The sequence below is a fragment of the Lepidochelys kempii genome, chromosome 22 (assembly GCF_965140285.1).
Source record: "Lepidochelys kempii isolate rLepKem1 chromosome 22, rLepKem1.hap1, whole genome shotgun sequence".
NCBI lineage: Eukaryota > Metazoa > Chordata > Testudines > Cheloniidae > Lepidochelys > Lepidochelys kempii.
Genome location: NC_136401.1, coordinates 23,200,614 through 23,216,172, shown reverse-complemented (window position 1 = coordinate 23,216,172; position 15,559 = coordinate 23,200,614). Strand labels below are relative to the sequence as shown.

The 15,559-nt window shown below is 47.5% G+C and overlaps 1 long non-coding RNA gene across 1 annotated transcript in view; it reads right to left on the bottom strand.

The window, feature by feature from the left end:
• Nucleotides 1-218: 218 nt before the first annotated feature.
• Nucleotides 219-15,559, bottom strand: part of LOC140901768 (uncharacterized) — a 31,212-nt gene continuing 15,871 nt past the window's right edge. The window contains exon 4 of the long non-coding RNA XR_013634904.1: nucleotides 219-1,427. This is a non-coding gene — a long non-coding RNA (uncharacterized LOC140901768). The remainder of the gene's footprint in view (nucleotides 1,428-15,559) is intronic.

The window sequence follows — 15,559 nt, the reverse complement described above, 5'->3', positions numbered from 1 at the left end:
CCGCGGAACGACACCACACGGTACAGGATCTGGACGCGCCTGCAGAGACGAACAAAGCTTGACTGCAAACCGACTGGCAAAGCGCCCAACGACGCGATCTGAAACATGACCTCCCCTGCATACTGCTTTCCGAACGGAAGGAACGCCTACCACACATTACACCCCCCCTCAGAGAACCGCCCACCCACCCCAAACACGCTCATCCACATACTGGTGGCCCCCCACGTGTCCCACCACAGTTGGGACCCATCGCTAACTAGGATGCTCACATCCTCCTCGGAAACCACCACCACGAAGAGGAGAACGCAAGGTGGAAGCGGTGACCGGTGATGCGAACCCAGTGCCACGTACGAGAGAAGAATGGAGAACTGAGCATCTCTAGTTACAGACAGGTCACTCTGCCAGCGATCGACCTTCCCTCGGAGGAAACGCATGCTCCCGCCGTACAACCATCTCCCGCCCACCCCTCACGTGCCCATTCAGACTGGGGAGAGAGTTTACAGGACTCCCGCCCCTAAACAGGGAGCCTCAAAGGCACAAATAGTTCTGACTATCGAATCCTTGGGCACCGACTTAATTTTGACAGCAGCTCCTGCTCTCAAGATCGTCTTGTCCTTTTTTACACGGGCCTTCGCTCCCGTACGTTGACAGCCGTACGGCGATGTCGTGACACGGTCACAGAGAACTAGTCACGACCTTCCACGGAACGACACGGTACCGGATCTGGACACTTTTGAAAATAAAAACAAAGCTTGACTGCAAACCTCAGTTATAAACTCTACTCACAAAGCTCCCGACACCACAATATGAAAGATGACCTCACCTGCATACCGTTTCCTTGAGAGGGAACAGCTACTATACCCGCCACATAGGACACTCTCATCCACACGGAAAATGGCTACGCTTCTAGATAGTGGCGGCTCTCCCCCTTTCCCTACACCGCAGGGACCCATCGCTAACTAGGATGCTCGCATCCTCCTCGGAAAACCACCACCGTGTAGAGGACCTGTCATCCCAAACCAGTGCTGCGTAAGAGAGAAGAACTGAGAAGGGAGCATCTTTAGTTACAGACAGGTCACTCTGCCAGCACGCTCGGGGGAAACGCACGCTCCCTCCGTACAGTGAGCTCCCGCCCACCCCTCAGGGTCCATTAAGAATGAGCAGAGTTTAGAGAACTTCCGTAACTAAAGAAACAGCCTCAACATCAGAAACGCTTCTGACCATCGAACGCTTTGGCGTATACTTTATCTTTGGAGATTGGACAGGTGCTCTCCCTCTCGAGATTTCCTTCGCCTCGGTAGACATATGTCCTTCGCTCCCATATGTTGAAATTGCTTACAAAATACAGCAGCCCTGCGACGGACGAAGAGAAAAATATGCACAACCCTTCACTTCTCGATGCGACTCGTTACCGGATCTGGACGCAGCTGCGAATACAAAGAAAGCTTGACTACAAACGTGGTTTATAAACTCTACTCGCATGGTTTCAGGCAACCAAGTAGAAGAAAATACAGGAGGGGCAAGCAGCTGAGATTAAGAGAAGAAACTCGTACTAAATATTACGGTCTCTTCAGACCGGTCCCCACCTAACCCAGACAGAAAACTTCTTTGCTTCTACAACAGTCTGACACCATGGACGCTCTACCGATACCAGATGTCTGTTTAACAGAAGCTCTGTCGGAAACAACCCCTAATGTCTTTCCTCCTAATGAAAATACAAATGATAATAGGGTAATCAAACACGCTATGAGCAACCTGAAATGAAAGAAAACCACATTACACAAAAATAAGCACAGAAAAATAGCACATTAATCACAAATACATATCATCGTTACCTCGCATCGATACTCACCCTGACTATAAACACCCCTATAAGCGCCTATGCGCATCTCTTTGAACCAACACAAAGCCGAATGACTTATTGTGACAAGACCCCTGCTTATATACTGCCTAAGCTCCACCCCTCCGTTTCCCAGCATGCTTTAGAAGCCAAAGGCAGCTATAAATACAGACTCAGACGACACAGAAACCCTTTAGTTCATTCCTAGCTTAGCGGTGGTAAGTGCTGTTCGTCTTGATGTATTAATCGGCCTTCCTTCTTACAATACAAATTTGCAGAAGACTCAAACTCTATCACCGAGTAACACTATAATTACCATGTTTCAGGTTCGTAAAAAGAAAATGCTACCTAGAGGGAAGAGGGGACTCCATGGTAGGTCCAGTTGGGGGCTGCCAAAAGAGGTACCTCAACGGTGCTGGGGCGGGGGGTTTGTACTGTGAGAGGGTATTTAGGGGGTAATGGAAAGATTACTTGGCTGACGCTTGAGGGCATACCACAGCCTCGAGTTCAAAATGGAGGATGGTGTCGATCCCTGACACGCCGCCCAGGCAGCTGCCATGGGCCAGAGAAACCGTACCATCCCCATGACCGACTTTAGGGAAAATGGCAACCTGTGCAAACTTGTACTTTGCCCTGGGCTGCATCCCCTGCACACCCCACTGCTTCCTCCGAGTGCTTAATTTACATGGACAAAGGTCACAGAGCACTGTATGGGCAGCTAGAGAGCACTGGCTGCTGGGTAGGTGTCCAGTTCTTAAGGCGACGCCACCACCCTCAGCAGAATCGCAGACATAAGGGTCGCATAGTGTATTGCCACCCTGACACCTCCGTTGCTGCTGCAGCTTGTGATGCCTGGCACTGGGCACATGGCTCAAGGTGGACTTCGTGCTGTCACGCAGGGGGCTGCATCTTGCTGGAGCCCACTCCCGGCTCACTGGAGGCGACTTTTCATATTTTTGTGGGGGAAGGCGATTTTAATCATGATTCCAGGGGCTATTTGAGCACCTGAAAACTCCAGGTTTCTTGTACATGATAACTTAGATATAGTACTCCTGTCAGCTAAATCCTAATTCTTACATATATACAAACTCCAACGAAAGCCACATTTTCAGTTTATATTTTTTTCTTTCTTTATATATATATATATAAGTTCAGAACAATCAGGAGATTGTTCCCACTCCCAAGCCTGAAGGTGTCAGTTCTGGAGCTTTAACACAGATATCAGAAACACACGTTTGCTATTTTGTACATTATCTTTAGTACAGATATATACAAAGTCAGCAAATAAGCAGATTTTAAGCAGAGTTGATTTAACCCACACTCTGCATTACTACCATTATCTAGTCAAAATTAAGTAAATGCTTTTTAGTGCAGTGAAAAAAACCATTCATTAAAATAAACATACATGATTAATGTAGTGTTTTCTCTTTTACTAAGAAAGGAAATTCATTTCTCTAAATATTTTTGCATTTATGTTTACCAATAGATCAAAATCATGTATGTGACTCACTAACGTTTGACAGGTTTCAGAGTAGCAGATGTTAGTCTGTATCCGTAGAAAGAAAAGGAGTACTCGTGGCATCTTAGAGACTAACAAATTTCTTTGAGCGTAAGCTTTCGTGAGCTACAGCTTACGCTCAAATAAATTTGTTAGTCTCTAAGGTGCCACGAGTACTCCTTTTCTTTTTACTAACATTTGAGTCCATCGTGGTTATTAGTATCATACATGGAACCACATTTATTTTCATACAAATGTAACCCTTCTGCCCGTCAGAGTTGGCAGCAACAAGGGCCGGGTTCAATATCTAGGGGTTCCATTCCAATAACACAATGCAAACTGGCTCGAGCCCCCACCCAGTGACCTGGGACAAATATATACCACCCCCGCTGGGCGCCTCCAAGAGGCAATACTTCCCCTCTCGCAAGCCCATAGTCTGAGTGTAGCAAAAGTCTTTTAATAACAGAGAGAAACAATGTGGCATTATGTTGGGGAAACACCACCAACCGGATTCATAACACAACCCATGAGCAAAAACAACCCACCCCAGGCAAATTGGGGCATGCCCTTTTCCCTTTGGTTCTTGAGTCCAGCAACCCCAAAAGTCCAATGCCCCAAAAGTCTCTGTCCCTGGTCAGGGCAGCCCCAGAGTTCGAAAGTTTATCGGCGGAGCTTTACCTCCCAACCTGGGTGGAAATGGGACGGGGGTAAGAGGCACCTTACGTGATCTGAAGCTGACCGCCCCATAGCTCCATAGCGGCGCTCCGCTCCGCCAGCCGCCCCACAAAACTCCTTCGCACAGCTGCACTCCGCTCCACCAGCCGCCCCACGAACTCCTTCACTCAGCTGCGCTCCGCTCCGCCAGCCGCCCCACGAACTCCTTCGCTCAGCTCCACGGCCCACAAGCAGCTCCTGCCATCCACACACTGCTCCGTGTCGAACTGCTTCGCCAGCCGGCCCGCAAACTGCTCCACAATATATCTTCAGGCTCCCCCACTACTTAACACAACACTCAGTGATTTCAGCGCTTAGGTGAATTCAGCTTATAATAGGGGAGCCCCAGTGCTGGTGCACTGTCAGCCCAAAGTGAGCTCAGCAGCCTGTAACTAGACTTCTAATGAAATCAAAATTAGCTCTGATATTCCACAGTGGAGAGAGGAGGAAGTGCAATTAGCATGTAAGGCCCTCACCAAGGGGCCCATGCCACCAAGTATTAATACTTGTCCCCAGCCTCTCTCCATTCACACAGTTTTGGAACCCATGACCCTTGCCTAGCGAGTGCTACTTAGATGATGGTGAATCCCTCCATCGTAACAAAAGGCCACGTACAGTTCCAAGCACAGTTCCCATAATCAGGGTAATAACAATTTATTCTTCCTGCCCCAATAACAGAGACACTGGGGATCCCACAGCAGCCAAAGTGACCATTTGGGCAGCTATGGTCTCATTCTAGGCGTGGTGGGTGTGCCTATGCAAATGAGATCGGCCCCTGAAATTCTTTTCCACAACTTGCCACACCTCACCACCAGATGTCAGGGTGGAGCTCATCCTGACACTGCTTACACAAACATTAAGTTATTTTACAGATATCACTAAAAATATTATTTGAAAATAAGCGACCTTCAGCTGCGGTGTCTACAGTTGTGAGTAGAAGCAGAATTTATGTTCTAGCAGGATACTATTATTTGATTGTCTGACTTTTATCATATTGTGCTTCATAGTTGTTATTTTAAATAATGAATGTCAATTGAGCAATTACAATTACTGGCCCGGACAGGTTAGGCATTTTAGAACTCAGTTCTACCTTCAATTTCATTATTTGAGTAGTAAACTTATGAAATGCACACACCACATTAAAAAAATGAACAAACAGCATTGTAACCCTTAAACTTTGAAATGCATCATGCACATATTACTTCCTTTGAAAGAATAAAATTGCAGAGACTATAACAACAACAACAACAGTACAAGTGTGTATGTGAGAGAGAGGCTGTGTGTATCTGGAGAGTCAGCACACTCTTATTTTAAATGGAGACCTCACTCATCAGAAGGCTTGTTCAGTCCAGCAGCAGCACTCAGGACACAGAGGCAACATCACAGACTCCTCACCCCCACTACCCAAGCTCAGCAGAGACCAGGTACAAAGACGGGGGATTGTGACACCCCAGCATCAGCCTCTACACAGCAGACAAGAGGTTCCTGGGACCAGCTCGGCCGGGGATTGCTCCAAGTGTGGGGAGGGGGCGAGAACAGGGGCACTGAAACAGAGGGCACCAGGGAGCCATGCCCCATTGCTTTTAATATTATTTTCTACAAGCCATAAGGGGAAGAAACATCTGTGTTTCTCGACAGGACAGTATTCAGGGCACACCTCATGTTCCCATGAGGAATGCTATTGATGACACACCTCTTGTTTCCAGAGGGGACAGTATTCAGGACACACTCCTTGTTCCCAGGAGGAGTGCTATTGATGACGCACCTCTTGTTTCTGGTCGGGGGGGGGGGCGGTATTCATATCACACCTGTTGTTTCCAGAGGGGGCACTTTTCAGCACACACCCCTTGTTCCCATGAGGAATGCTATTGATGACACACCTCTTGTTTCCAGAGGGGACAGTATTCAGGACACACGCCTTGTTCCCAGGAGGAGTGCTATTGATGACACACCTCTTGTTTTCGGGGGGCAGTATTCAGTACACACCCTTGTTTCCAACAGGACTACAATTCATGACACATTCCTTGTTTCTGGATGGGGTAGTATTCAGGAGACACCTCTTATTTCCAGAGGACACAATATTCAAGACACACTCCTTGTTTCTAGAGAACATTGTACTCATAATTAATACATCTCTTCTTCCCAGAAGGAACGGTGTTCAGGACAGACCTCTTGTTCCCAGGGGGAGTACTATTGATGGCACAACTCTTGTTTCCAGAGGGGACGGTACTCAGGACACACCCCTTGTTTCTAGAAAGAAAAGGAGTACTTGTGGCACCTTACAGACTAACCCACAAGTACTCCTTTTCTTTTTGCAAAGACAGACTAACACAGCTGTTACTCTGAAACTTGTTTCTAGAGGGGATGGTATTCGGGACACACCTCTCCTTTCCAGCGGGGAAGATATTGAGGACACACCTCTTGTTCCCACTAGGAGTACGAATGATGACACACCCCTTATTTCCAGGAGTACCACCAATGATGACACACCCCTCGTTCCTGGGAAGAGTACTATTGATGACACACCTGTTGTTTCCGGAGGAGACAGTATTCACGGCACGCTTCTTGTTTCTGGAGGACACTGTACTCCTAACGTATCTCTTGTTGCCAGAAAGGACAGTATGTCGCACATAGCTCTTGTTCTCAGGAGAACTATTAATGACTCACCCGCTTCTTTCTACAGGGGATGCTATTCGAGACTCACCCCTTCTTTCTGGAGGGGACACTGTTTGGGATAAACCCCTTGTGCCCAGAGGGGACTGTTTTCAAAACACACCTCTCATCTCTGGAGGGAACAGTCTTCGGAACATACTTGGTCCCCGTGGGGACAGTATTCGTGACACACCACTTGTTTTTATGACGAGTAGTATTGATAAAACATCCCTTCTTTAAGGGGGCGGGGGGACAGTATTTGAAACACACTTCTCCCTTCCAGAGAGGACAGTATTCAGGACCCACCTCTTGTTCCCAGAGGGAGCACTATTGATGACATACTTGTTTCTGGGGGGCACAATATTCGGGACACACAGCTTGTTCCCACTGAGGACAGTAATTGTGACTCACCTCTCGTTCCCCCGAGTACTATTGATGAGAGCGCTCTTGTTTCCGGGGGGATGTTATTCGGGACTCACTTCTCGTTCCCAGGAGGAGTACTATTGATGACACCCCTCTTGTTTCAGGGGGATAGTATTCAGGACACACCGTTTGTTTCTGGGGGGGACTACAATTCACGACATGCCTTTGTTTCCAGGGGGACTACAATTCATGACACACCCCTTGTTTCGGTGGGAACGGTAGTCACCGGTCACATCTTGTTCCCAGAGCAGACAGTATTCATGACACACCCCTCCTGTCCAGAGGGCAGGGTACTCGTAGCACATCTCTTATTCCTAGAAAGGACAATATTCAGGACACACTTCTTGTTCTCACAAGGTGTACTATTAATGACACCTATAGTTTCCAGGAGCAATACTATTAATGATAAAAAGATAAGGAGTACTTGCAGCACCTTAGAGCCTAACAAATGTATTGGAGTGTAAGCTTTCGTGAGCTACGGCAGATGAAGCTCCTTTTCTTTTTACAGACACAGGCTTACACAGCTGCTATTCTGAAACCTGTCATTAGAATCATAGAATCATAGAATATCAGGGTTGGAAGGGACCCCAGAAGGTCATCTAGTCCAACCCCCTGCTCAAAGCAGGACCAATTCCCAGTTAAATCATCCCAGCCAGGGCTTTGTCAAGCCTGACCTTAAAAACCTCTAAGGAAGGAGATTCTACCACCTCCCTAGGTAACGCATTCCAGTGTTTCACCACCCTCTTAGTGAAAAAGTTTTTCCTAATATCCAATCTAAACCTCCCCCACTGCAACTTGAGACCATTACTCCTCGTTCTGTCATCTGCTACCATTGAGAACAGTCTAGAGCCATCCTCTTTGGAACCCCCTTTCAGGTAGTTGAATGCAGCTATCAAATCCCCCCTCATTCTTCTCTTCTGCAGGCTAAACAATCCCAGCTCCCTCAGCCTCTCCTCATAACTCATGTGTTCCAGTCCCCTAATCATTTTTGTTGCCCTTCGCTGGACTCTCTCCAATTTATCCACATCCTTCTTGAAGTGTGGGGCCCAAAACTGGACACAGGATTCCAGATGAGGCCTCACCAATGTCGAATAGAGGGGAACGATCACGTCCCTCGATCTGCTCGCTATGCCCCTACTTATACATCCCAAAATACCATTGGCCTTCTTGGCAACAAGGGCACACTGCTGACTCATATCCAGCTTCTCGTCCACTGTCACCCCTAGGTCCTTTTCCGCAGAACTGCTGCCTAGCCATTCGGTCCCTAGTCTGTAGCTGTGCATTGGGTTCTTCCGTCCTAAGTGCAGGACCCTGCACTTATCCTTATTGAACCTCATCAGATTCCTTTTGGCCCAATCTTCCAATTGGTCTAGGTCCTTCTGTATCCTATCCCTCCCCTCCAGCGTATCTACCACTCCTCCCAGTTTAGTATCATCCGCAAATTTGCTGAGAGTGCAATCCACACCATCCTCCAGATCATTTATGAAGATATTGAATAAAACCGGCCCCAGGACCGACCCTTGGGGCACTCCACTTGATACCGGCTGCCAACTAGACATGGAGCCATTGATCGCTACCCGTTGAGCCCGACAATTTAGCCAGCTTTCTACCCACCTTATAGTGCATTCATCCAGCCCATACTTCCTTAACTTGCTGACAAGAATACTATGGGAGACCGTGTCAAAAGCTTTGCTAAAGTCAAGAAACAATACATCCACTGCTTTCCCTTCATCCACAGAACCAGTAATCTCATCATAAAAGGCGATTAGATTAGTCAGGCATGACCTTCCCTTGGTGAATCCATGCTGGCTGTTCCTGATCACTTTCCTCTCATGCAAGTGCTTCAGGATTGATTCTTTGAGGACCTGCTCCATGATTTTTCCAGGGACTGAGGTGAGGCTGAGTGGCCTGTAGTTCCCAGGATCTTCCTTCTTCCCTTTTTTAAAGATTGGCAGTACATTAGCCTTTTTCCAGTCATCCGGGACTTCCCCGGTTCGCCACGAGTTTTCAAAGATAATGGCCAGTGGCTCTGCAATCACAGCCGCCAATTCCTTCAGCACTCTCGGATGCAACTCGTCCGGCCCCATGGACTTGTGCACGTCCAGCTTTTCTAAATAGTCCCTAACCGCCTCTATCTCCACAGAGGGCTGGCCATCTCTTCCGCATTTTGTGATGCCCAGCGCAGCAGTCTGGGAGCTGACCTTGTTAGTGAAAACAGAGGCAAAAAAAGCATTGAGTACATTAGCTTTTTCCACATCCTCTGTCACTAGGTTGCCTCCCTCATTCAGTAAGGGGCCCACACATTCCTTGGCTTTCTTCTTGTTGCCAACATACCTGAAGAAACCCTTCTTGTTACTCTTGACATCTCTGGCTAGCTGCAGCTCCAGGTGCGATTTGGCCCTCCTGATAACATTCCTACATGCCCGAGCAATATTTTTATACTCTTCCCTGGTCATATGTCCAACCTTCCACTTCTTGTAAGCTTCTTTTTTATGTTTAAGATCCGCTAGGATTTCACCATTAAGCCAAGCTGGTCGCCTGCCATATTTACTATTCTTTCGACTCATCGGGATGGTTTGTCCCTGTAACCTCAACAGGGATTCCTTGAAATACAGCCAGCTCTCCTGGACTCCTTTCCCCTTCAAGTTAGTCCCCCAGGGGATCCTGGCCATCCGTTCCCTGAGAGAGTCGAAGTCTGCTTTCCTGAAGTCCAGGGTCCGTATCCTGCTGCTTACCTTTGTTCCCTGCGTCAGGATCCTGAACTCAACCAACTCATGGTCACTGCCTCCCAGATTCCCATCCACTTTTGCTTCCCCCACTAATTCTACCCGGTTTGTGAGCAGCAGGTCAAGAAAAGCACCCCCCCTAGTTGGCTCCTCTAGCACTTGCGCCAGGAAATTGTCCCCTACGCTTTCCAAAAACTTCCTGTGTATTATTAATGATACACCCTTTCTTGTTTCCAGAGGGGACTGTATTCAGAACACACCTCGGGGGGCCAGTATTTGTGTCACGCTTCTGGTTTCTGCAGGGTCAGTATACATGACACACCCCTTGTTTAATGGGAGAGGGGGCCAGTATTCACGTCACACCTCTTGGTTCCAGAGAGGACAGCATGTGTACCACACCTCATTTCCAGGAGTACTATTGGTAACACACCCCTTATCATAGAATCATAGAATATCAGGGTTGGAAGGGACCCCTGAAGGTCATCTAGTCCAACCCCCTGCTCGAAGCAGGACCAATTCCCAGTTAAATCATCCCAGCCAGGGCTTTGTCAAGCCTGACCTTAAAAACTTCTAAGGAAGGAGATTCTACCACCTCCCTAGGTAACGCATTCCAGTGTTTCACCACCCTCTTAGTGAAAAAGTTTTTCCTAATATCCAATCTAAACTTCCCCCACTGCAACTTGAGACCATTACTCCTTGTTCTGTCATCTGCTACCATTGAGAACAGTCTAGAGCCATCCTCTTTAGAACCCCCTTTCAGGTAGTTGAAAGCAGCTATCAAATCCCCCCTCATTCTTCTCTTCTGCAGGCTAAACAATCCCAGCTCCCTCAGCCTCTCCTCATAAGTCATGTGTTCTAGACCCCTAATCATTTTTATTGCCCTTCGCTGGACTCTCTCCAATTTATCCACATCCTTCTTTCTGGAGGGCACAGTATTCGTGACACATCTTTCTGGAGGGCACAGGATTCGTGACACACCCCTTGTTCCCCGAGGGGACAGTCGTTGTGTCACACCTCTTCTTTCCAGGAGAAGTACTATTGACGATGCACCCCTTCTTTTTGGAGGGAACAGTATTCCTGACTCACCCCCTTCTTTCCAGGTGGAATGCTATTGACAACAGATCCCTGGGGTTCCCGAGCACGGAATCGACCCTGCACAGGACATGTTTTCGCTGAGGGAATGTGGCCAAGAAGACATTGAACGCATCTTGTCACGGGAACGATGATATTGGGGAAAATTAGAATTGCACCATCTGCAAAGCAGACTGCTACAGCGGGGAATTAAACTACTTCCTGTTTCTGAAGAAGACTAACAAAACACGACATATTTTTTATTATACATAAAATGTTACTGACTAACCGTAGATCATTATTGGTTTCAAGAGGACAGCAGGATACTATTTAAATATTTGAGTGTTGCTATTAATATTTACTTCAGAAACAAGATGGCTGGAGCTGCACCCCAAAGCACAAAGTTTCTAATAGCTGCAGCCCTTGTGCACATTTGAATCCTGCATGGAGAAAAGTGCTCTCTGATTGCCTCCCATACGTGCCCCTCCTGGACTACGGCAACCTCTCAGATCTACCGTAGCGCTAGCTCTCTCACTTTCCCTAACCCAAACTCATTCCAAAGGAGCAGGAGGGGGGCGAGCTGTGAGCGCTCCTCTTTCCCCAACTCCCAAAGCCTTTGAACGAGCAGTTACAGGAAAAAAAACCCTCCTCCCCATCATGAGCTTGTGTGAAAAACTCATGTCCCCAAAAACTGTCTCCTTTGACTAGAAAATGTTCCTCATTCCATCGCTAGTGTTCCCTACCCACCCAATGAAAATGGTCTCTCTTCCATATAAACAGGAAGTAGCCCTCCTTCCATAACTAAATTTATCCCCAGCCTTTAAGTGGCATACATTCAATCAACAGTAACCTGTCTGAACATAAAATGCCCCAAGTCCCGTCAATGGTGTGTTCCGTGAAAAACAAGCAACACCCCAAATCCACTGTATACCGTCCCCCACAGAAACAAGAAATAGCCCACATACCAATCAAAGTGACCCCCGGTGACATTCCCCAGGGTAGAACCTGAACCGCTCAACTCCAGTCTCCCTTGAACTGTGCTTGGCTAGTGAAAAGCAGCTTCTCCACACTCTGCTCAAACACATACATGAACATGTACAGTCGCTCCCAGCCGCTCACGAACCATGTACAGGATGACATACACACATTTTCAGTCCTGGCCTTGGACCCCAGAAATGTGCATCTTTAACTGTCCAGCACACTATTGCACAGAACAAGCTCATTATTAGTCCATCACGTCATCCAAGGAAACGATTATGCCTGAGCCTTTGTTAACCTAACTAGAGATTCCCCAAATACATCGACTGCAACACGCTGCTTCGACGCAACAAGTCTATTAACTAGGAAAATATCACTTACAAGGATAAAATCACAAACCAATTCTGAATTTTATGGCCTTACACATTTTATTTCTTTTGTAACCAATTCCTAAACATCACCAAGCTAAATACCATTTCAAAGCCAAAAGATTTCTCACCCAACAGCTTACAACAGTTCATACTAACTGGAAAGACTTCCAGCCACAACCGCCCTCCCCACAGTTCAGTGATGCTCCAATTGTCTGTCAAGCGATCTTGTTGCCGTGAGTACAGACAGAGGAGGACAGCTAACGATGAGGTCACTGTCTCTTACTTTTGGGTCCTCCTTCTCTCTTTCACAAATATCCCCGACTGGGGTGCAGATGAACCATCACGGGCATAATTGAAATGAGTACTAGTTAGTAAAACTAAGACTGCTTTAAATAGTACAAGGACCTGTGATCTTGAGCAAACTGCAATAAATTCTTGCTGATCTTAAATACAAAAAAGAAGCTTACAAGAAGTGGAAGATTGGACAAATGACCAGGGATGAGTACAAAAATATTGCTCAGGCATGCAGGAGTGAAATCAGGAAGGCCAAATCACACCTGGAGTTGCAGCCAGCAAGAGATGTTAAGAGTAACAAGAAGGGTTTCTTCAGGTATGTTAGCAACAAGAAGAAAGTCAAGGAAAGTGTGGGCCCCTTACTGAATGAGGGAGGCAACCTAGTGACAGAGGATGTGGAAAAAGCTAATGTACTCAATGCTTTTTTTGCCTCTGTCTTCACGAACAAGGTCAGCTCCCAGACTGCTGTGCTGGGCAGCACAGCATGGGGAAGAGGTGACCAGCCCTCTGTGGAGAAACAAGTGGTTTGGGACTATTTAGAGAAGCTGGACGTGCACAAGTCCATGGGGCCAGCTGCGTTGCATCCAAGAGCGCTAAAGGAGTTGGCGGATGTGATTGCAGAGCCATTGGCCTTTATCTTTGAAAACTCATGGCGATCGGGGGAAGTCCCGCACGACTGGAAAAAGGCTAATGTAGTGCCCATCTTTAAAAAAGGAAAGGAGGATGATCCTGGGAACTACAGGCCGGTTAGCCTCACCTCAGTCCCTGGAAAAATCATGGAGCAGGTCCTCAAGGAATCAATTCTGAAGCACTTAGAGGAGAGGAAAGCGATCAGGAACAGTCAGCACGGATTCACCAAGGGCAAGTCATGCCTGACTAATCTAATTGCCTTCTATGACGAGATAACTGGTTCTGCGGATGAAGGGAAAGCAGTGGACGTGTTTTTCCTTGACTTTAGCAAAGCTTTTGACACTGTCTCCCACAGTAGTCTTGCCAGCAAGTTAAAGAAGTACGGGCTGGATGAATGGACGATAAGGCGGATAGAAAGCTGGCTAGATTGTCGGGCTCAATGGGTAGTGATCATTGACTCCATGTCTAGTTGGCAGCCGGTATCGAGCGGAGTGCCCAAAGGGCCGGTCCTGGGGCCGGTTTTGTTCATTATCTTCATAAATGATCTGGAGGATGGTGTGGATTGCACCCTCAGCAAGTTTGCAGATGACACTAAACGGGGAGGAGAGGTAGATACACTGGAGGGTAGGGATAGGATACAGAGGGCCCTAGACAAATTGGAGGATTGGGCCAAAAGAAATCTGACGAAGTTCAATAAGGACAAGTGCAAAGTCCTGCACTTAGGACGGAAGAATCCAATGCACCGCTACAGATTAGGGACCGAACGGCTAGGCAGCAGTTCTGCAGAAAAGGACCTAGGGGTTACAGTGGACGAGAAGCTGGATATGAGTCAAAGGTGTGCCCTTGTTGCCAAGAAGGCCAATGGCATTTGGGATATATAAGTAGGGGCATTGCCAGCAGATCGAGGGACGTGATCGTTCCCCTCTATTCCACATTGGTAAGGCCTCATCTGGAGTACTGTGTCCAGTTTTGGGCCCCGCACTGTGAGAAGGATGTGGAAAAATTGGAAAGAGTCCAGCGGAGGGCAACAAAAATGATTTGGGGACTGGAACGCATGACTTATGAGGAGAGGCTGAAGGAACTGGGGATGTTTAGTCTACGGAAGAGATGAATGAGGGGGGGATTTGATAGCTGCTTTCAACTACCTGAAAGGGGGTTCCAAAGAGGATGGCTCTAGACTGTTCTCAGTGGTAGTGGATGACAGAACGAGGAGTAATGGTCTCAAGTTGCAGTGGGGGAGGTTTAGGTTGGATATTAGGAAAAATTTTTTCACTAGGAGGGTGGTGAAACACTGGAATGCGTTACCTAGGGAGGTGGTGGAATCTCCTTCCTTAGAAGTTTTTAAGGTCAGGCTTGACAAAGCCCTGGCTGGGATGTTTTAATTGGGGATCGGTCCTGCTTTGAGCAGGGGGTTGGACTAGATGACCTCCTGAGGTCCCTTCCAACCCTGATATTCTATGATTCTAACTTATTAAAGCTTAGAACATAAAACTGTCTAAAATAATAACTGCACCGTTGTTGCAGTCATTCCAGAACAACGGTTTTGGCCTGTAGTTAAATTACAGCAAATTAGTAAACAAATGGTTTTTAAAAAACTGACAACTGTAAAGGTTATTTACTTACTTTTTAACAACATATTAAGCCGTTAGCCATGTAGTTAATAAATATGCAAAAAACATTTTACCTATGTGTGACATTCCACAGCGTACAATCTACACCAGCGAGTCCCAACTGCAGGTCTGTGAGCTCTGATGCCCCATGGGGTAGAAGACCTGGCATTGCGCAGGGCTAAAGCTGGGAGCCCCAAGCACCGGCCTCCCGTGGGACAGAAGCCCCCAGCCCTCCAATCTGGTGGCTGAAGCCTGGAGCCCACCACAGCCCCCCGCACAGTGGGGCAGAAGCCCTGATCTAGACTGTTGAACAGATGCGTCCCCTTAGTTCTCCAACCTGGAGTGCTTTTTACACTGCTTTGCTGTGAGAAGCACCACTAGCAGTCAGTTCGTACACAGCCTCCAGGCTGTGATTTACTCCCAGCTATACAGTGTGAATGCCGGCAACCAGCCACGCGCATGTTACACTGCAGAAGAAGAGCAGCAAATTCCCAATCTCAGACTCCCCCCACCTCCAGCAATGTGCATCTTGTACTGCCCGGGACACGAGCGGACAGTGTGAGCTCATATAAAGGCTGTCGTTTTATTAATAGAAAATGATATGCACAAGCCATGTTATCTCAAGTGGAAGGTCCCAAATGCACTGCTTAGCAAACACAATTGTTTTATTGTTAATCTTTCTTTCTGTAGTTAAAAGTCAGCAGTTCTCCAACTGGGGGTCCTGATGGCAAGGTGGGGTTGCGGCATTGCCA